Source organism: Salmo trutta, unplaced genomic scaffold (assembly GCF_901001165.1).
Source record: "Salmo trutta unplaced genomic scaffold, fSalTru1.1, whole genome shotgun sequence".
Classification (NCBI taxonomy): domain Eukaryota; kingdom Metazoa; phylum Chordata; class Actinopteri; order Salmoniformes; family Salmonidae; genus Salmo; species Salmo trutta.
The window spans coordinates 1,098,925-1,121,933 of record NW_021822911.1 but is presented as its reverse complement, the minus strand read 5'-3'; the positions used below and the strand labels follow the sequence as shown (position 1 = coordinate 1,121,933).

Here is a 23,009-nt window from a genome sequence, read left to right as displayed (position 1 = left end):
AGGTCCTTGTTTTATTTAGTCTGCGCTTATGGACTGCCCTGTTCAATTCAAACCACAGGTTTTCAATGGAGTTCAAGTCTGAAGACTGAGATGGCCATTGAAAATGTGGATTTTGTGCCCAATTAACCATTTCTTTGTGGATATTGATGTGTCTTGCTGGAAGATCCACTTATGGCCAAGTTTCAGCCTCCTAGCAGAGGTAACTGGGCTTTGGGCTAAAATATCCTGGTAGTGGGTAAAGTTTATTTATTTATTTCATACAGTAATTTTAGCTCTTCTTTATCAAGGGTATCAATAACTAGGTGCCTATTTTGATATATAGTCATTTGACTGAATCAGAAATACAGATGTGAAGTAGAGGTTAAGTTTGTTTTAAATGTTCATTAAAAATCTGAACTAAACAAACAACACTTGTTGTTCTTTGTACGTGTTGATATAATATTCATATTTAATGAAGAGAAAAAAACGTTTCCCTAAACTGCTTTATAATATTATAATTCAATGAAGAAGAAAAATAGTTTTCCCTCCTCAACTGCGTTTCCTCCCTCCAGACAGCAGATGGCGATATGTGTCTTTCAGGTGATGTTTCTAGTGTGACGTATAATCTAGTGGACGGAACGCTTCTTCAACAACTGCAGCCACCTCGGTAGCTCGCTAGTCAACAAAGTCGGAACATTCAAGTTCTTTAGACAATTTCGTGGCTTAATTGCCACTGTGATTTAAACATAGTACTCCATTTTATGTAATATTTACGTTGTAAGTCAGCTAGCTGGCTGGTTAAGTTAGCACTAGTCTAGTCGCTAATGCTAACTAGCTATTATCCCCGACCATGAGCTCATTAAGCTACTCTCCTCCTGCTAAAGAAGAAGAGGTCTGCTGGACGGAGAAAGATGGTCTCGTGAAAGAGGGGAAGGAAGAGGAGGCTGTTACAATACTAAAACAAGTAGAGGGTGAAGCTGTTACCGTGAAAGAAGAAGAGAAAGACGTTACAGAGAAAGAAGAGGAAGACACGTTCAGAGTGAAAGAGGAGGAGGATGTTACTGTAAAAGAAGAGGAGGAAGATGCAGTTTTTGGAGTGGAGGATGAAGTGAAAGAAGATGAAGACGTTTTTGGAATGAAGGATGAAGAGGGGGAGATTACTGTCACATTAGAGGAGGACGAAGAAGAGAAGACTGGAGATCTGGTTAACACCAGTAAATACAGTGAGTACTATCTATTAAAACAGGGACACAAACCATTTTCAAGTCTTGCCATAGACTTTCAAGACGATTTAAGTCCAAACTGTAACTAGGCCACTCAGGAACATTCAATGTCATCTTGGTCAGCTCCTCCAGTGTAGATTTGGCCTTGTGGTTTAGGTTATTGTCCTGTTAGGACAGTTTTTTGTATTCAGATCTCTGAAATGCTCTCTACCTACGTAATATTTAGTGTCTCCTTATGTTACGCTGGGAAAACAGTTTTCATGGGCACAGAAATACTAAATCATTTCAGTTTACTAAATCCAATGGTTCTAACCGAGAGTCACCTTAACTTTATTGACAACACCCAAATGGATACTGTCATTAATGTGGTTCTTCAATAATTACACATAATACTGTAGCTGTTTAGTTCCAGTCACATGTTCAACTATCATCAGCTGATCCAGGAAATCATTTTCTGAATGACAGTCACATGACAAACATCACGACATGCAACAACAACCAAAGTGCTTCTTCATTCATTATTCTGGTAAAGACAGTTATGCTGTGCTCCACGTTGTATCCAACCTCCCTAAACAAAATTATGTTTATAATGTGTTATTGTCTACTTGATTTCCAGTAGGGTCTCGTTAGTCTGTTTGAACACAGAGATACTTAGCTCATAATATGTAGAGAATTGTTCCTTGATGTATAAACTATTGTTCAACACACAGAGCTATTTTCCTTTATTCAGGACATTTAGAATGACAACACATTACAGAGTAGCCTAGTGGGATTATTCACAAAATTATCTGGTGATCAGGTTATGAAATGTCATGACAAATACATTTTAGTTTCCTTGTTTCACCTGAAATATTAAATTAGTCCTAGGTCTATGTTGTTGTTAGGTGAAGTTATGGGTCTTACAGTTGGTCTATGTTATTGTTAGGTGAAGTTATGGGCCAATTTGTTAAACACTTAGTGTACAAACCCTCATTGTCAGGCTGATGGCAAAGCTAGCCAAAGAGCATTTTACTGGTTGAAGTGTTTTTTAAGTATAAATCAGTTGATATGCGACAATAACACAAACATGTTAAGCAGGTGATTCAAGCGAGTCTTACAATTATAATCCATATTTAATGTGAAATGCACTCATAAGCAACCTGTAAATGGAGGCTATATTTGCTGTCAGCCTATGAGAACTCCCCTGAGTTTTCCCCCACGGTGGTGAATTAGTGAATAGACACAGAGCTTAATGTGAGTTTCCTTGAGTAGCACTCCTGATCTAGTGCTGTAATATTCAGAATACATTGTGAAAACTAAAATCTTTGCTCACTATTTTTTGCTCCATGCAGATATACTACATCCATAACTAGTGGTTTCCTCATTACCAGATATACTACATCCATAACTAGTGGTTTCCTCATTACCAGATATACTACATCCATAACTAGTGGTTTCCTCATTACCAGATATACTACATCCATAACTAGTGGTTTCCTCATTACCAGATATACTACATCCATAACTAGTGGTTTCCTCATTAGCAGATATACTACATCCATAACTTGTGGTTTCCTCATTAGCAGATATACTACATCCATAACTAGTGGTTTCCTCATTAGCAGATATACTACATCCATAACTAGTGGTTTCCTCATTACCAGATATACTACATCCATAACTAGTGGTTTCCTCATTAGCAGATATACTACATCCATAACTAGTGGTTTCCTCATTACCAGATATACTACATCCATAACTAGTGGTTTCCTCATTACCAGACATACTGCATCCATAACTAGTGGTTTCCTCATTACCAGATATACTACATCCATAACTAGTGGTTTCCTCATTAGCAGATATACTACATCCATAACTAGTGGTTTCCTCATTACCAGATATACTACATCCATAACTAGTGGTTTCCTCATTACCAGATATACTACATCCATAACTAGTGGTTTCCTCATTAGCAGATATACTACATCCATAACTAGTGGTTTCCTCATTACCAGATATACTACATCCATAACTAGTGGTTTCCTCATTACCAGACATACTGCATCCATAACTAGTGGTTTCCTCATTACCAGATATACTACATCCATAACTAGTGGTTTCCTCATTACCAGATATACTACATCCATAACTAGTGGTTTCCTCATTACCAGATATACTACATCCATAACTAGTGGTTTCCTCATTACCAGATATACTACATCCATAACTAGTGGTTTCCTCATTAGCAGATATACTACATCCATAACTAGTGGTTTCCTCATTAGCAGATATACTACATCCATAACTAGTGGTTTCCTCATTACCAGATATACTACATCCATAACTAGTGGTTTCCTCATTACCAGATATACTACATCCATAACTAGTGGTTTCCTCATTAGCAGATATACTACATCCATAACTAGTGGTTTCCTCATTACCAGATATACTACATCCATAACTAGTGGTTTCCTCATTACCAGATATACTACATCCATAACTAGTGGTTTCCTCATTACCAGATATACTACATCCATAACTAGTGGTTTCCTCATTACCAGATATACTACATCCATAACTAGTGGTTTCCTCATTACCAGATATACTACATCCATAACTAGTGGTTTCCTCATTACCAGATATACTACATCCATAACTAGTGGTTTCCTCATTACCAGATATACTACATCCATAACTAGTGGTTTCCTCATTAGCAGATATACTACATCCATAACTAGTGGTTTCCTCATTACCAGATATACCACATCCATAACTAGTGGTTTCCTCATTACCAGATATACTACATCCATAACTAGCTGTTTCCTCATTAGCAGGGAGGTGTTTCTGCAATCAAATTGTGTGCGTATTGCCCTCGTGCTGCAATTTTAGCAAACACATAAAGGGGCCTAAAGGAGACCAAAAGTCGTCTGGCACACTGCTTAGGATTTCAACAACTTTAATAACTTATTTCTAGTTACTACTAATGTGAAAACAAGACAAAATATGATTGTTGCTAAGTTAACTGTCTTAATGGTCAAATAATTTAACAGAAGTCAACTGTTGTACAACTTCATGGGTATGATCTGGGCATCACCTTTTACCTCAAATAAACAGTGGATTTCTGCTGTTGTGGGCCTTTAACCGTCTGTCTGACTTTGTCGTTCACACAGGAGAGATACTTCACTATCGTGGATCCTCTGGGGAGCCTCAGCAACATCATGATGCTGACGAGGCAGAGAAGAGTCTCTCCAGATCAGAACACCTCAAGAAACACCAGCAAGTTCACACAGGAGAGAAATCTCACTGCTGCTCTGACTGTGGGGAAAGATTCAATTCTTCACCAGGCCTTAAAATACATCAAAGAATTCACACTGGAGAGAAATCTTATGGCTGTGATCAATGTGGGAAGAGTTTTATTCGGCTACAAACCCTGAAATCACACCAGAGAACACACACAGGAGAGAAACCTTATGGCTGTGATCAATGTGGGAAGAGTTTTATTCGGCTACAAACCCTGAAATCACATCAGAGGATACACACTGGAGAGAAACCTTATGGCTGTGATCAATGTGGGAAGAGTTTTACTGACTCTAGCAGTCTGACTCAACACCAGAGAATACACACAGGAGAGAAACCTTATAGCTGTGATCAATGTGGGAAGAGTTTTTGTCAATCTACCCATCTGACAGTGCACCAGAAAAGACACACAGGAGAGAAATCTTATAGCTGTACTCAATGTGGGAAGAGTTTTGTTACATCTATCCAGCTCACATTACACCAGAGAACACACACAGGAGAGAAACCTTATAGCTGTGGTCAATGTGGGAAGAGTTTCACTAACTCTAGCAGTCTGACTAAACACCAGAGAACACACACAGGAGAAAAACCTTATAGCTGTGGTCAATGTGGGAAGAGTTTTGTTGAATCTGGCAATCTGACTCAACACCAGAGAATACACACAGGAGAGAAATCTTATAGCTGTGATCAATGTGGGAAGAGTTTTACTAACTCTAGCAGTCTGACTCAACACCAGAGAATACACACAGGAGAAAAACCTTATAGCTGTGGTCAATGTGGGAAGAGTTTTTGTCTATCTACCCATCTGACAGTGCACCAGAAAAGACACACAGGAGAGAAATCTTATAGCTGTACTCAATGTGGGAAGAGTTTTGTTACATCTATCCAGCTCACATTACACCAGAGAACACACACAGGAGAGAAACCTTATAGCTGTGGTCAATGTTGGAAGAGTTTTACTAACTCTAGCGGTCTGACTAAACACCAGAGAATACACACAGGAGAGAAACCTTATAGCTGTGATCAATGTGGGAAGAGTTTTGTTCAATCTGGCCATCTGACTCAACACCAGAGAATACACACACGAGAAATCTTATAGCTGTTGTCAATGTGGAAAGAGTTTTACAAACTCTAGCAGTCTGACTAAACTAGCTGTTTTCTACAAGTTGTCCTCTAACAAGTGATGTACACATTATTCCCAGATTCCGTGTGTTTTTTGAGCTGTTAGTTTTAACAGGACTTGCAACCTCATCTCCCTCCTCTCGCACAATTGATTTCAACATGATATCGATGAGTTATGACAAATAAGTGTTGTGTTCCTTTGTTTAGCGACCCCTAAATTTAAATGCATCTCTCCAAAATGTAGCTGACTGTCTTCTGCAGGTTGTCCTCTAATCAGTGAGGTGAAATATATCTCCCATTTCCAAGTGTTTTAGTTGTGCTAGTTTCAACAGCACATACAACCTGATTTTCACCCTAATCGATATCAGTGATTTATTGCTACTTGTCAAAACAACAGCGTTTTTGGTGCTTGTGTCCATGGTGAGGACAATTTAGTTTCTGATTGTCTCAAGGTTGGGCAGTCAAAAAGATTTGTGTTTAGCCAGTGAGTTGCCATGGATCTTATTTTGACTGCACGTTTTTCCGTATTGGAGATGAGTTTTGTTTGGGCTCGTTCCAAAGGGACCATAGTTCTAGAAGCTAGTGAGTTTTTCAAAAATTAAGGTTGTAGAAAAATATATATTTAGAAATGTTCTAGAAGCTAGTGTTTTTTTTTTCTTCTTGTTTTTAATTGTTGACAGCCAGTAGACACCATGTTTATATTGGTGAAGGTGAATCATGGTAGTTGATTATAATGTGAAATGGAAGTTGTTTTCTGTTGGTGGTGAGCAAACTTGTCCAACAACAATATAGGATATATTTGTTGTCTTAAGGTGTTACAGGCTTTGGTTTTTCCATTTATGTTTTGAGGTTTGGATTTTAGCACGTCTAGCTTGTTAGCACGTCTAGCTCGTTAGCACTCGTTAGCACATCTAGCTCGTTAGCACGTCTAGCTCGTTAGCACGTAGGACGCACTGATTGGTGTCACCTCGTTAGTCAGTATGTGTTCCACCTGTGCTGGCTTGTCCATCTCGTTAGTGGGAAGGTGTTTCACCTGAGCTGGTCCAGGTTCTATTTAAGAGTGTCTGGCCCAGTGCTCCAGTTGTCTTGATACATGTGGAAAGTCAACACCTTTAGTTGCTCCACCTTTTTGGTTTGCTTCCTGTCTTTAGGTTTGGTGTGGGTTTTTCTTTTGTTTCTCTCTTCTTGGGCAGATTTAGTGGGTCTCATGGTGGGTGTCTTTTACGTCCCAGTTGTTGTTACTAGTCAACTTTCAGTGGACACTGTGAGAGCAAAATTGCAAGATTATGTTATAATACTTTTATTGCATCAAATGGTTGTTTTATGCAACAGAATAGAGGGTTCTTATAACTATTGTGTCTGTGTCCTACTGAGGAAGGGCCTCTGGGAGAAAACACTGACAGGAGATTTACAATGTCTTTTGGGTGATAAAACCTAAAGAGACTGCATTCCAGAGCATGAGTTAATGTTTCTGTTCTATATGGTACCAGGGAGAGATGACCCCAGGGCCAGACCCTGGTCTCTACACAAAGAGTACTGTTTCTACAGCAGATACTGTCTGCTGAGAATTATAAGTATCTTTCATACAAATCTTAACCTTGTGACCCGTTCTATACATCTGTTGTTTGTCATGTAGGTTGAAAGGGGTGCAAAAGACCTTGGTACTTTTGTCTCATGGCTCTCAATGAATCATCTGGGGGTGATTCGTCGACCAGCCATCATTATCGTAGAGCACTCAATTGATTCACTTTATAATTGTGTGTTGTATTGACCTGCTCCCTTATTAATAAGTGAATAAAGATTTAGTTTAAGTATAACTCTGACTTGTGTGATAAGTTTGTCTCATTTGATATTAAAGAAATTAACAACCACATTTGGCGATGGGAACGTGAATCTTGACTTGGTGACTGACAACCTGGGTAAATGACCTGGCTCCTGACGACCTGGGTAAATGGTGCACGAGGGATCCCTCTAACTTGGGATCTGAGGGAGACCACACTTCGGGAATGGAGCAGATGAACCCACCTTTAATCTGAGTGGATACCACAACTCAAACCTAGTTTTTTTTTTAAGAATGAGGTGAGCAAAACATGCAAGTGCAGGCTCAGAGTGTGTATTCCTGTGTGTGATATATTTAGGCTGAATATCGATATAAGATATATATCCTGATATTTTTTCCGCAAAGTGAGAGCAAATGTTCAGTCAAAGTCAAAGCCAGATATGACATGTCTCAAGTAGTTTTATTGAAACCGGCTATTTCAGTGAACAGTTGAAAAATCAAATGAATAAATAATAAACAGGGCTCTTCACCTGGTTCAGATTAAATGCTCAGCTGTTCAAATAACAATAACATGTAAACATAAACACTGTATAACAACAGGAGTACCTTTTTTGAAATCAAAGCTCCATAAGGTGCACATTTAAATAAATACAAATATCTTAAACAAAAACAGCCTATAAAATAAAACAGGCCTATCTTTTTCTGAAATAAATATTATATATATTTATGAGAAAAGTCAACTTTTTTTTTAGTTTGACAACTTTTAAATGGCTTATTAAAATCAAATTACAGATTTCTTCTCCTTTCTAACAAATCCACAGATGCAAATAACGAACATTACAAAATAATAAAATATGACAAACCCTAGTAAGGGCAGCAATTATATATAAATAAAGAACAAAATAAAGTGCTCAGTTTGAGAAAATGTTTTTTAAACATCAGCCTGAGATTACCATTTGCTTTTTGTTAACTCAATTTCTTATCTGAACAGCATCAACCAGTTGCACAAGAAACAGACTATCAACTCAATAAACATTTCCCCTCTTTTTTTACTTTGATAAACAGTAATGCTGTCTTGAGGTAGACATTAGAAGACAAGCGTGTCCTCCTTCGTTTAAAGATTTTGTGCGAGAAACACCAGCCTGTCAACGGCATCCGGCTTCAGAGATGCTCTGTGGCAGGTCACGATATTGCCACTGCAGCTGAAAACCCTTTCGGAGGGTGAACTGGTAGCTGGTACCAAGAGGTACTTTTTTGCCAGGTGGCTCAGAGCTGGAAAGACAACTTCATGATCCTTCCACCACTTGAGGGGATCAGTGTCGCTCTCCACACTTGCTGACTGCAAGTAACTTGACAGTTCATTTTCAATAGCCTCCCTCTTGGTTGGTGGCGCAGTGGTGGTGGCTGTGCGCTGCTTGTGGGTAGTGCAGTACTGCAGTAGGAGGGGGTTGTGGGTAGTGTAGTCCAACCTCCTTCTGTATGTTCTGCAGCAGGAGGGGGTTGTGGGTAGAGTAGTCCTACCTCCTCCTCTGTAATGTAGTAGGAGGGGGTTGTGGGTAGTGTAGTCCTACCTCCTCCTCTGTAATGTAGTAGGAGGGGGTTGTGGGTAGTGTAGTCCTACCTCCTCCGGTATGTACTGTAATAGGAGGGGGTTGTGGGTAGTGTAGTCCTACCTCCTCCTGTATGTACTTTAGTAGGAGGGGGTTGTGGGTAGTGTAGTCCTACCTCCTCCTGTATGTACTGTAATAGGAGGGGGTTGTGGGTAGTGTAGTCCTACCTCCTCCTGTATGTACTGTAGTTGGAGGGGGTTATGGGTAGTGTAGTCCTATCTCCTCCTGTATGTACTGTAGTAGGACGGGGTTGTGGGTAGTGTAGTCCTACCTCCTCCTGTATGTACTGCAGTAGGAGGGGCTTGTGGGTAGTGTAGTCCTACCTCCTCCTGGATGTACTGCAGTAGGAGGGGGTTGTGGGTAGTGTAGTCCTACCTCCTCCTGGATGTGCTGCAGTAGGAGGGGGTTGTGGGTAGTGTAGTCCTACTTCCTCCTGGATGTACTGCAGTAGGAGGGGGTTGTGGGTAGTGTAGTCCTACCTCCTTCTGTATGTTCTGCAGTAGGAGGGGGTTGTGGGTAGTGCAGTACTGCAGTAGGAGGGGGTTGTGGGTAGTGTAGTCCTACCTCCTCCTCTGTACTGTAGTAGGAGGGGGTTGTGGGTAGTGTAGTCCTACCTCCTTCTGTATGTTCTGCAGTAGGAGGGGGTTGTGGGTAGTATATCTCCAACCTAACACAGTGTAGATGACCTGTTATCTCCAACCTAACACAGTGTAGATGACCCGTTATCTCCAACCTAACACAGTGTAGACGACCCGTTATCTCCAACCTAACACAGTGTAGATGAACCTGTTATCTCCAACCTAACACAGTGTAGATGAACCTGTTATCTCCAACCTAACACAGTGTAGATGACCTGTTATCTCCAACCTAACACAGTGTAGATGACCTGTTATCTCCAACCTAACACAGTGTAGACGACCCGTTATCTCCAACCTAACACAGTGTAGATGACCCGTTATCTCCAACCTAACACAGTGTAGATGACCCGTTATCTCCAACCTAACACAGTGTAGATGAACCTGTTATCTCCAACCTAACACAGTGTAGATGAACCTGTTATCTCCAACCTAACACAGTGTAGATGAACCTGTTATCTCCAACCTAACACAGTGTAGATGACCCGTTATCTCCAACCTAACACAGTGTAGATGACCCGTTATCTCCAACCTAACACAGTGTAGATGACCCGTTATCTCCAACCTAACACAGTGTAGATGAACCTGTTATCTCCAACCTAACACAGTGTAGATGAACCTGTTATCTCCAACCTAACACAGTGTAGATGAACCTGTTATCTCCAACCTAACACAGTGTAGATGACCTGTTATCTCCAACCTAACACAGTGTAGATGACCTGTTATCTCCAACCTAACACAGTGTAGACGACCCGTTATCTCCAACCTAACACAGTGTAGATGACCCGTTATCTCCAACCTAACACAGTGTAGATGACCCGTTATCTCCAACCTAACACAGTGTAGATGACCTGTTATCTCCAACCTAACACAGTGTAGATGAACCCGTTATCTCCAACCTAACACAGTGTAGATGACCTGTTATCTCCAACCTAACACAGTGTAGATGACCCGTTATCTCCAACCTAACACAGTGTAGATGACCCGTTATCTCCAACCTAACACAGTGTAGATGAACCTGTTATCTCCAACCTAACACAGTGTAGACGACCCGTTATCTCCAACCTAACACAGTGTAGATGACCCGTTATCTCCAACCTAACACAGTGTAGATGACCCGTTATCTCCAACCTAACACAGTGTAGATGACCTGTTATCTCCAACCTAACACAGTGTAGATGACCCGTTATCTCCAACCTAACACAGTGTAGATGACCCGTTATCTCCAACCTAACACAGTGTAGATGACCCGTTATCTCCAACCTAACACAGTGTAGATGACCCGTTATCTCCAACCTAACACAGTGTAGATGACCCGTTATCTCCAACCTAACACAGTGTAGATGACCTGTTATCTCCAACCTAACACAGTGTAGATGACCCGTTATCTCCAACCTAACACAGTGTAGATGACCCGTTATCTCCAACCTAACACAGTGTAGATGAACCTGTTATCTCCAACCTAACACAGTGTAGATGAACCTGTTATCTCCAACCTAACACAGTGTAGATGAACCTGTTATCTCCAACCTAACACAGTGTAGATGACCTGTTATCTCCAACCTAACACAGTGTAGATGACCTGTTATCTCCAACCTAACACAGTGTAGACGACCCGTTATCTCCAACCTAACACAGTGTAGATGACCCGTTATCTCCAACCTAACACAGTGTAGATGACCCGTTATCTCCAACCTAACACAGTGTAGATGACCTGTTATCTCCAACCTAACACAGTGTAGATGAACCCGTTATCTCCAACCTAACACAGTGTAGATGACCTGTTATCTCCAACCTAAAACAGTGTAGATGACCCGTTATCTCCAACCTAACACAGTGTAGATGACCCGTTATCTCCAACCTAACACAGTGTAGATGAACCTGTTATCTCCAACCTAACACAGTGTAGATGACCTGTTATCTCCAACCTAACACAGTGTAGATGACCTGTTATCTCCAACCTAACACAGTGTAGATGACCCGTTATCTCCAACCTAACACAGTGTAGATGACCCGTTATCTCCAACCTAACACAGTGTAGATGACCTGTTATCTCCAACCTAACACAGTGTAGATGACCAGTTATCTCCAACCTAACACAGTGTAGATGACCTGTTATCTCCAACCTAACACAGTGTAGATGACCAGTTATCTCCAACCTAACACAGTGTAGATGACCTGTTATCTCCAACCTAACACAGTGTAGATGACCCGTTATCTCCAACCTAACACAGTGTAGATGACCCGTTATCTCCAACCTAACACAGTGTAGATGACCTGTTATCTCAGACCTAACACAGTGTAGATGACCTGTTATCTCAGACCTAACACAGTGTAGATGACCTGTTATCTCCAACCTAACACAGTGTAGATGACCCGTTATCTCCGTTGTCTCACCTGCCCGACACATCAGAGAGGCGATCAGCTTCCAGACGACGGATCCCCGCTTCCTCATCTTCCACTGTTTACTGTAGGGTAGGAACGGCAGGACGCCGCACACACTCCTCGCACACGCCGTCACACACGCCATCACGCAGAACTCCATCAGGCACCGGTTCACATCCCTGGAGGGAGAGAGAGAGGGAGAGACAGAGAGAGGGAGGAGAATCCAGTATAAACTAAACGGTGTACACCCAGTGTATCCAGTATAAACTAAACGGTGTACACCCGGTGTATCCAAAATAAACGTCTCTCCCTCTGACCGACTCCTGGATCTGGATACGCGTTTCTATGGAGACAAGAGGTCAGGTCAGGGGTCACACAGAACCATCACTACCACTCATCATCCTCCTCCTCTTCCTCACCTCCATTAGAATCCTGGTAGACGTCAGTCTCCCCCAGATCTACTCCCAGTCTCCTACAGACAGACAGGTTAGGGTTAGGAGGTGTTACTGAACAGACAGACAGACAGACAGACAGGTTAGGGTTAGGAGGTGTTACTGAACAGACAGACAGACAGACAGACAGACAGACAGACAGACAGACAGACAGACAGACAGACAGACAGACAGACAGACAGGTTAGGGGGTGTTACTGAACAGACAGACAGACAGACAGACAGGTTAGGGTTAGGAGGTGTTACTGAACAGACAGACAGACAGACAGGTTAGGGTTAGGAGGTGTTACTGTACAGACAGACAGACAGACAGACAGACAGACACACAGACAGGTAGGTTAGGGTTAGGAGGTGTTACTAGACAGACAGACAGACAGACAGACAGACAGACAGACAGACAGACAGACAGACAGACAGACAGACAGACAGGTTAGAGTCAGGAGGTGTTACTGAACAGAAAAACAGACAGACAGGTTAGGGTTAGGAGGTGTTACTGAACAGACAGACAGACAGACAGACAGGTTAGGAGGTGTTACTGAACAGACAGACAGACAGACAGACAGACAGACAGACAGGTTAGGGGGTTTTACTGAACAGACAGACAGACAGACAGACAGACAGACAGACAGACAGACAGGTTAGGGTTAGGAGGTGTTACTGAACAGACAGACAGACAGACAGGTTAGGGTTAGGAGGTGTTACTGTACAGACAGACAGACAGACAGACAGACAGACAGACAGACAGACAGACAGACAGACAGACAGACAGACAGACAGACAGACAGACAGACAGACAGACAGGTTAGGAGGTGTTACTAGACAGACAGACAGACAGGTTAGAGTCAGGAGGTGTTACTGAACAGACAGACAGACAGACAGACAGGTTAGGGTTAGGAGGTGTTACTGAACAGACAGACAGACAGACAGACAGGTTAGGGTTAGGAGGTGTTACTAGACAGACAGACAGACAGGTTAGGAGGTGTTACTGAACAGACAGACAGACAGACAGACAGACAGACAGACAGACAGACAGACAGACAGAGACAGACAGACGTAACATCCTAATTCAACTGCAGGGTTTAGCTCCGTCCCTGCTCTAACTCAACCACGGTCCCGGTGAAGAGTATCTGAACCAGGCGTGTTAAAGCAGGGCTGGAGGAGAAGCCTTCCCAGCGGGTAGTTCAGAGAACCCTGGGAGGGGGATGCGTTCAGCAGGACAAAACGTTTTAGAAACGTTCAGATATAAAATATGTAACGTAGAACAAACATGTCTATCTGAGAGGGGAATCGTGTGTTTCTATCAGGGCAACAGCCCTGGCTGTAACCTGGAACGGCCTATCGACTTCACCCTGCGATCCTATTGGCCAGCTCCATACAAGAGGGGGAGGAGTTTAGTGGAGAACAGGACCAATCGGTCCGTTAGTTTGTCTACATGGGTCTTAGCCCCTCCTTCTGGGTTCGTGGCCAAACCCTGTCTGGGTTGCCACACTTCATTGAGACCGTCCTGGAAAAAAACACACAAAACATTATTACCAAACAAATCAAATTTAAATTTGTCACATGTGCCAAATACAACAGGTGACCTTACTGTCAAATGCTGAATACAAGCTCTTAAACCAACAATACAGTTAAGAGTTAAAACAAGTTGCAGCCTTGACCTCTAAATCTCTTCCAATAGGAATACAATGCCTGCTGCCCTAATTCCGACCTTCCTAAGTCTGGCATAACTACTAATAACATTTTTATTAACAGCAAGACAATTACAGTAATATATATATTGAATGAATCAAGAGATATCTTACCTTGAACCAGTAGCAGATGCCATCTTGCTCCAAGTAATTTCTCAACGAAATGTTTTCAGAATACAGCAAAGGTAACAATCCAAAATCAGCTCCTTGGAAGTGTGTTCTCTCTCAGTATAAAGTTCTATTGAGAATAATGGCCTTCTCTGGAGAAGGCCTTCTCTGGAGAAGGCCATTATATACACACTCAGATAGGCACAACCCTTTTCAACATTTAAATATCGAAACAAGAAAAAAACCTGGGTTTAAAGTTGTGTTAAATTGATCATTCAGGAGATGAGATTAACACCTTGCATTGATTGTCCATCCAAGGTGGTTGCCTACGTCATTGTTATGTTGAGGTCAGAGGATCATCAGGGTGATTCATTTCAGGGCTGGGCTCTCTTTCATTCAGTAATACAGAGGCAGGGCAATCAAAGGCTCCAACTCACTGAACTGCCCATCAGCCCAGCCATTGTTATTTTTCATACTGTTCATACCATACGTATATATATATACTTCTGTGAATATCTGAACCATTTGCATCCAAAAATAAACTGCTCACATTCAGGAGAAACTTTGTAAGGACTGTGTGTGTGTTTTTGTGTAAATAGTTTCTGAAAAGAGCGTTCTAAAACAGGATTCTAAAACAGCGTTCTAAATGAGCGTTCTAAAACAGCGTTCTAAAGGAGCGTTCTAAATGAGTGTTCTAAAACAGCGTTCTAAAACAGCGTTCTAAACGAGCGTTCTAAATGAGTGTGTCCAGCTCAAACGCTGATTGTTGCGTCATTGTAAAGTGTCCGTTGTAATGGGGTTCCAACCTACTAATCAACCCGCTTCAGGGACTGTAGAACGGCTAGTAGGAATAATAACAATGGCTGGGCTGATGGGCACTTCAGTGACTTGGAGCCTTTGATTGCCCTGCCTCTGGGAGCCTGTCCACTTGTTACATGATTACTGAGTGAAAGAGAGCCTATGAAAGTTTTCATGGAGGGTGGGTGACCCCCTTGGTGGCTGAACCTGAGATCAATGAGAGAACTTGTCAGAAAAACGACAGAGTCCCACTTTCTCTGTCATTGTACAAAGTAGAGAGTGGGGAAAAAATGTGTAAAAATGTAGAGAGTGGGGGAAAAATGTGTAAAAATGTATACAGAGGCTCTGGAATTTGTCATAAAAAAAAATAAAAATTGTGAAAAAGGATTAAAATAAAGTTCCAACAGTACATGAGATGATCAGACTGAACCAACTGCTATCTTAAAATGTTTATTCAGTTAGGAAACAGTGGATGTATTACATAAAGTTATCACACAATTAAATAATAAATCCTCACTCACACAGACAAACATGGCTTCATTTTTGTTCACAGTTTATTATCATAGTTTCTCACAGATCCTGGCTTCCACTGTTAGAATGGCTGAGCGAGAGGAGGTGGGGCTTTTTTCATAGCCTGAGAGCGAGAGAGAGAGAGAGAGAGAGAGAGACATTCAGTTTTACTAGAGGGGTTGGGTGCGCCCCCTGTTGGCTGAACCCGGGTGGGAGGTTCCCCCTTAGCAAGCAATGGACCCCAGCACACCACTGAAGCCATTAAGAACTATATTCAAAAACACACCTGGTAACCTGTTCAATCACCAGGCACACGGCTCAACATAGTTCAATGACAAAAACATTGTCAAAATTAATAAAATAAAGTTGCAGCTGTCTTTGATATGCTCAAAATTAACTAACTGCTATCTTGAAATGTAGAGAAAGTGTTTTAAAATAGGCATCCTATCATTTGAAAATTAGTTGAAAGGCTAAGTGATTCTCCTCCTGAGAAGAAGCTGACAGCCTTCAAACAGAGCAAAAAAAGTGGTCCCAAACAATATGTCAAAAAGAATAAAAAAAATGATACAGCTGTCTTTAATAAGATCAAACTGAACTAACTGCTATCTTGAAATGTTGAAAAAGTGTTTTTAAATAGGCATCCTATCATTTGAAAATTAGTTGAAAGGCTAAGTGATTCTCCTCCTGACAAGAAGTTGACAGCATTCAAACAGAGCAAAAAAAGTGGTCCCAAACAATATGTCAAAATGAATAAAAAAATGATACAGCTGTCTTTAATAAGATTAAACTGAACTAACTGCTATCTTGAAATGTTGAAAAAGTGTTTTTAAATAGGCATCCTATCATTTGAAAATTAGTTGAAAGGCTAAGTGATTCTCCTCCTGACAAGAAGCTGACAGCCTTCAAACAGAGCAAAAAAAGTGGGCGTGAACATAGAATATTTTTGGGTCAAAACAAATAATATACAGCTGTCTTTAATAAGATCAAACTGAACTAACTGCTATCTTGAAATGTTGAAAAAGTGTTTTTAAATAGCTCAGTCTTATCACTCAATATGAGTCAAAATCTGTCACTTCCAGGAGTGCTCATTTTGTCAAAAATGAAAAAATGAAAAATTAACAACTCACAGCTGTGTTAATAGACCCAACTCAAACATCTGCTATCTTGAAATGTCCAAAAAAGGTATTTAAATGGGCCTACCAGACATCTTCTTGAGAGAAGATAAGGTCAGGGACTCCTGACTGACTCTCTGTCATGTTGAAATAGGTTCTCCTGTCTTACTTTCTGTCATGTTGAGATTGGTTTCCCTGTCTTACTTTCTGTCATGTTGAGATTGGTTAGTTCTTCTTGAGAGAACTAACCCAAAATTAGTCCAACTAACCCACAATTAGTCGAAAGGCTAAGGGATTTTCTAAATAGCTCAGTCTTATCACTCAATATGAGTCAAAATCTGTCACTTCCAGGACTGCTCATTTTGTCAAAAATGAAAAAAAGAAAAAAATAACAACTCACAGCTGTGTTAATAGACCCAACTCAAACATCTGCTATCTTGAAATGTCCAAAAAAGGTATTTAAATGGGCCTACCAGACATCTTCTTGAGAGAAGAAAAGGTCAGGGACTCCTGACTGACTTTACTCTCCGTCATGTTGAAATATGACAAAAGCTCTAGGCTGTTTTTAACCACTTCCGGTTGTCACAGGAAGTTCTTACTCAACACACGTTGTCTTTGGGGTAGACATAAACAGAATCCTGAATAAGAAGTCTCTACCTTAATAATTTACTGAATGACACATGGTTGAGTTGCGTAATTTTCACTATCTGCAGGTGGCCATATGACAATAGCTCTAGGCTGTTTTTAACAACTTCCGGTTGTCACAGGAAGCTCTTGCTTCACACACATTGTCTTTGGGGTAGTCTCAGTCCTGTCTGATGCTGTCTGGTCAGTGAAACAGTCTGTCTCAGTCCTGTCTGATAAGTGAAACAGTTTGTCTCAGTCCTGTCTGGTCAGTGAAACAGTCTGTCTCAGTCCTGTCTGATGCTGTCAGGTCAGTGAAACAGTCTGTCTCAGTCCTGTCTGATGCTGTCTGGACAGTGAAACAGTCTGTCTCAGTCCTGTCTGATGCTGTCTGGTCATAAAGAGTATAACATTGTTGCTGCCCGTAGCGTTGAAGGCAAGGGAAGCCAGTGAGCATTTGGCTTCCTTTGATTGTGTTGGCTGTGCTAGCTGTGTTAGCTGTGCTAGCTGTGTTAGCTGTGCTAGCTGTGTTAGCTGTGTTAGCTGTGCTAGCTGCGTTAGCTGTGCTAGCTGTGCTAATCCAAATTTATGGTTTTAAAAAGGGCAAAATTAAAGACAGATCGTAACTGTAGGTGATGAACTCTCTGTGTCGTTTTAAAGCAATAGTCGTTTTGTCGTCCCTAAAACGTCTGAAACATATATTTTGCTTTGACCGTGCTGCAGGTCACCTAACTGTTTGGTTACATGCAATACGCTTTGTGTGGACTTCACCGGACAGCGGTTGCTCTCTGGTTTTGAGATGAAAACAAATGTCTAGTTTAATTTATTCTGCCGCTGTGTCTAGTAGTAGTACCATCAACAGACAGCAGGGGGCAGTAGAACCTGTCTTCACAGTGGAAAGGCAGACACAGTGGATTCGTGGATTCATTTGTCTTTAATAAGATCAAACTGAATTAACTGCTATTTTGAAATTTTGAAAAAGTGTTTTTAAATAGGCATCCTATCATTTGAAAATTAGTTGAAAGGCTAAGTGATTCTCCTCCTGAGAAGACGCTGACAGCCTTCAAACAGAGCAAAAAAAGTGGTCCCAAACAATGTCAAAATGAATAAAAAAATGATACAGCTGTCTTTAATAAGATCAAACTGAACTAACTGCTATCTTGAAATGTTGAAAAAGGGTTTTTAAATAGGCATCCTATCATTTGAAAATTAGTTGAAAGGCTAAGTGATTCTCCTCCTGAGAAGAAGCTGACAGCCTTCAAACAGAGCAAAAAAAGTGGTCCCAAACAATATGTCGAAATGAATAAAAAAATGATACAGCTGTCTTTAATAAGATCAAACTGAACTAACTGCTATCTTGAAATGTTGAAAAAGTGTTTTTAAATAGGCATCCTATCATTTGAAAATTAGTTGAAAGGCTAAGTGATTCTCCTCCTGAGAAGAAGCTGACAGCCTTCAAACAGAGCAAAAAAATGGTCTCAAACAATATGTCAAAATGAATAAAAAAATGATACAGCTGTCTTTAATAAGATCAAACTGAACTAACTGCTATCTTGAAATGTTGAAAAAGTGTTTTTAAATAGGCATCCTATCATTTGAAAATTAGTTGAAAGGCTAAGTGATTCTCCTCCTGACAAGAAGTTGACAGCCTTCAAACATAGTGCAAAAAAAGTGGGCGTGAACATAGAATATTTTTGGGTCAAAAAAAAAAATATACAGCTGTCTTTAATAAGATCAAACTGAACTAACTGCTATCTTGAAATGTTGAAAAAGTGTTTTTAAATAGGCATCCTATCATTTGAAAATTAGTTGAAAGGCTAAGTGATTCTCCTCCTGAGAAGAAGCTGACAGCCTTCAAACAGAGCAAAAAAAGTGGTCCCAAACAATATGTCAAAATGAATAAAAAAATGATACAGCTGTCTTTAATAAGATCAAACTGAACTAACTGCTATCTTGAAATGTTGAAAAAGTGTTTTTAAATAGGCATCCTATCATTTGAAAATTAGTTGAAAGGCTAAGTGATTCTCCTCCTGAGAAGAAGCTGACAGCCTTCAAACAGAGCAAAAAAATGGTCCCAAACAATATGTCAAAATGAATAAAAAAATGATACAGCTGTCTTTAATAAGATCAAACTGAACTAACTGCTATCTTGAAATGTTGAAAAAGTGTTTTTAAATAGGCATCCTATCATTTGAAAATTAGTTGAAAGGCTAAGTGATTCTCCTCCTGACAAGAAGTTGACAGCCTTCAAACATAGTGCAAAAAAAGTGGGCGTGAACATAGAATATTTTTGGGTCAAAAAAAAAATATACAGCTGTCTTTAATAAGATCAAACAGAACTAACTGCTATCTTGAAATGTTGAAAAAGTGTTTTTAAATAGCTCAGTCTTATCACTCAATATGAGTCAAAATCTGTCACTTCCAGGAGTTCTCATTTTGTCAAAAATGAAAAAATGAAAAATTAACAACTCACAGCTGTGTTAATAGACCCAACTCAAACATCTGCTATCTTGAAATGTCCAAAAAAGGTATTTAAATGGGCCTACCAGACATCTTCTTGAGAGAAGATAAGGTCAGGGACTCCTGACTGACTCTCTGTCATGTTGAAATAGGTTCTCCTGTCTTACTTTCTGTCATGTTGAGATTGGTTTCCCTGTCTTACTTTCTGTCATGTTGAGATTGGTTAGTTCTTCTTGAGAGAACTAACCCAAAATTAGTTCAACTAACCCAAAATTAGTCGAAAGGCTAAGGGATTTTCTAAATAGCTCAGTCTTATCACTCAATATGAGTCAAAATCTGTCACTTCCAGGACTGCTCATTTTGTCAAAAATGAAAAAATGAAAAAAATAACAACTCACAGCTGTGTTAATAGACCCAACTCAAACATCTGCTATCTTGAAATGTCCAAAAAAGGTATTTAAATGGGCCTACCAGACATCTTCTTGAGAGAAGACAAGGTCAGGGACTCCTGACTGACTTTACTCTCCGTCATGTTGAAATATGACAAAAGCTCTAGGCTGTTTTTAACCACTTCCGGTTGTCACAGGAAGTTCTTACTCAACACACGTTGTCTTTGGGGTAGACATAAACAGAATCCTGAATAAGAAGTCTCTACCTTAATAATTTACTGAATGACACATGGTTGAGTTGAGTAATTTTCACTATCTGCAGGTGGCCATATGACAATAGCTCTAGGCTGTTTTTAACAACTTCCGGTTGTCACAGGAAGCTCTTGCTTCACACACGTTGTCTTTGGGGTAGTCTCAGTCCTGTCTGATGCTGTCTGGTCAGTGAAACAGTCTGTCTCAGTCCTGTCTGATAAGTGAAACAGTTTGTCTCAGTCCTGTCTGGTCAGTGAAACAGTTCATCTCAGTGCTGTCTGATGCTGTCCGGTCAGTGAAACAGTCTGTCTCAGTCCTGTCTGATGCTGTCTGGACAGTGAAACAGTCTGTCTCAGTCCTGTCTGATGCTGTCTGGTCATAAAGAGTATAACATTGTTGCTGCCCGTAGCGTTGAAGGCAAGGGAAGCCAGTGAGAATTTGGCTTCCTTTGATTGTGTTGGCTGTGCTAGCTGTGTTAGCTGTGCTAGCTGTGTTAGCTGTGTTAGCTGTGCTAGCTGCGTTAGCTGTGCTAGCTGAGCTAGCTGTGTTAGCTGTGCTAATCCAAATTTATGGTTTTAAAAAAGGGCAAAATTAAAGACAGATCGTAACTGTAGGTGCTGAACTCTCTGTGTCGTTTTAAAGCAATAGTCGTTTTGTCGTCCCTTAAACGTCTGAAACAGTTCGAAACCAGGCGGAAACAACGTTCATTGACAAATTCAAGAAGTACCGTAATGGTAACAGAGAATTTCATTAGTGCCTTATTTTGGAAATTCGAATACCTGCCATGAATATCTTTAAAATTCGGTTTACTCCTTGCAGCTAATTGTAGCAGTAGTTTCTTTGGTGTAGTGTTTATCACGTTCGCTTCACACACGAAAGGTCCCTGGTTCGAAACCAGCGGAAACAATGCTCATTGACACATTCAAGAAGTATCATAGTGGTAACAGAGAAATTCATTAATGCCTTATTTTGGAAATTCGAATACGTGCCATGAATATCTGTAAAATTCGGTTTTCTCCTTGCAGAAAAATCAAGCAGCAGTTTCTGTAGTGTAGTGGTTATCACGTTCGCTTTACACGCGAAAGGTCCTCGGTTCGAAACTGGGCGGAAACAGTGCTCTTTCACACGTGCAGTAGGTACTGTACTTTTAACAGAGAAAAGTTATTTTCATAAATTCTGTATTTTGGAAGTTCGAATACGTGCCATGAATATCTGTAAAATTCGGTTTACTCCTTGCAGCTAATTGTAGTACTAGTTTCTGTGGTGTAGTGGTTATCACGTTCGCTTCACATGCGAAAGGTCCCTGGTTCGAAACCGGGCGGAAACAAAGCTCATGGACACATTCAAGAAGTACTATAGCGGTAACAGAGAATTTCATTAATGCCTTATTTTGGAAATTCGAATACGTGCCATGAATTTCTGTAAAATTCGGTTTACTCCTTGCTGAAAAATCAAGCAGCAGTTTCTGTATTGTTGTGGTTATCACGTTTGCTTCACACGCGAAAGGTTCCTGGTTCGAAACCAGGCGGAAACAACGCTCATTGACACATTCAATTAGTACCACAGAGAATTTCATTAATCCCTTATTTTGGAAATTCGAATACGTTCCATGAATATCTTTAAAATTCGGTTTACTCCTTGCAGCTAATTGTAGCAGTAGTTTCTTTGGTGTAGTGTTTATCACGTTCGCTTCACACACGAAAGGTCCCTGGTTCGAAACCAGCGGAAACAATGCTCATTGACACATTCAAGAAGTATCATAGTGGTAACAGAGAAATTCATTAATGCCTTATTTTGGAAATTCGAATACGTGCCATGAATATCTGTAAAATTCGGTTTACTCCTTGCAGAAAAATCAAGCAGCAGTTTCTGTAGTGTAGTGGTTATCAGGTTCGCTTTACACGCGAAAGGTCCTCGGTTCGAAACTGGGCGGAAACAGTGCTCTTTGACACGTGCAGTAGGTACTGTACTTTTAACAGAGAAAAGTTATTTTCATAAATTCTGTATTTTGGAAGTTCGAATACGTGCCATGAATATCTGTAAAATTCGGTTTACTCCTTGCAGCTAATTGTAGTACTAGTTTCTGTGGTGTAGTGGTTATCACGTTCGCTTCACACGCGAAAGGTACCTGGTTCGAAACCGGGCGGGAACAACGCTGATTGACACATTCAAGAAGTAATATAGCGGTAACAGAGAATTTCATTAATGCCTTATTTTGGAAATTCGAATACGTGCCATGAATTTCTGTAAAATTCGGTTTACTCCTTGCTGAAAAATCAAGCAGCAGTTTCTGTATTGTTGTGCTTATCACGTTTGCTTCACACGCGAAAGGTTCCTGGTTCGAAACCAGGCGGAAACAACGCTCATTGACACATTCAATTAGTACCACAGAGAATTTCATTAATCCCTTATTTTGGAAATTCGAATACGTTCCATGAATATCTTTAAAATTCGGTTTACTCCTTGCAGCTAATTGTAGCAGTAGTTTCTTTGGTGTAGTGTTTATCACGTTCGCTTCACACACGAAAGGTCCCTGGTTCGAAACCAGCGGAAACAATGCTCATTGACACATTCAAGAAGTATCATAGTGGTAACAGAGAAATTCAT

The 23,009-nt window shown here is 40.6% G+C and overlaps 4 non-coding genes across 4 annotated transcripts; all 4 read left to right on the top strand.

Annotated features, from left to right (window-relative positions):
• The first annotated feature begins 21,442 nt into the window (after positions 1–21,442).
• trnav-uac (transfer RNA valine (anticodon UAC)) lies at positions 21,443–21,515 on the top strand. Its single transcript has one exon. It is a non-coding gene; the product is annotated as a tRNA-Val (tRNA).
• A 141-nt stretch (positions 21,516–21,656) lies between these two features.
• Positions 21,657–21,729, top strand: trnav-cac (transfer RNA valine (anticodon CAC)). The gene has a single exon. It is a non-coding gene; the product is annotated as a tRNA-Val (tRNA).
• Positions 21,730–22,267: 538 nt separating this feature from the next.
• Positions 22,268–22,340, top strand: trnav-uac (transfer RNA valine (anticodon UAC)). Its single transcript has one exon. It is a non-coding gene; the product is annotated as a tRNA-Val (tRNA).
• Positions 22,341–22,481: 141 nt separating this feature from the next.
• trnav-cac (transfer RNA valine (anticodon CAC)) lies at positions 22,482–22,554 on the top strand. Its single transcript has one exon. It is a non-coding gene; the product is annotated as a tRNA-Val (tRNA).
• Positions 22,555–23,009: the final 455 nt, after the last annotated feature.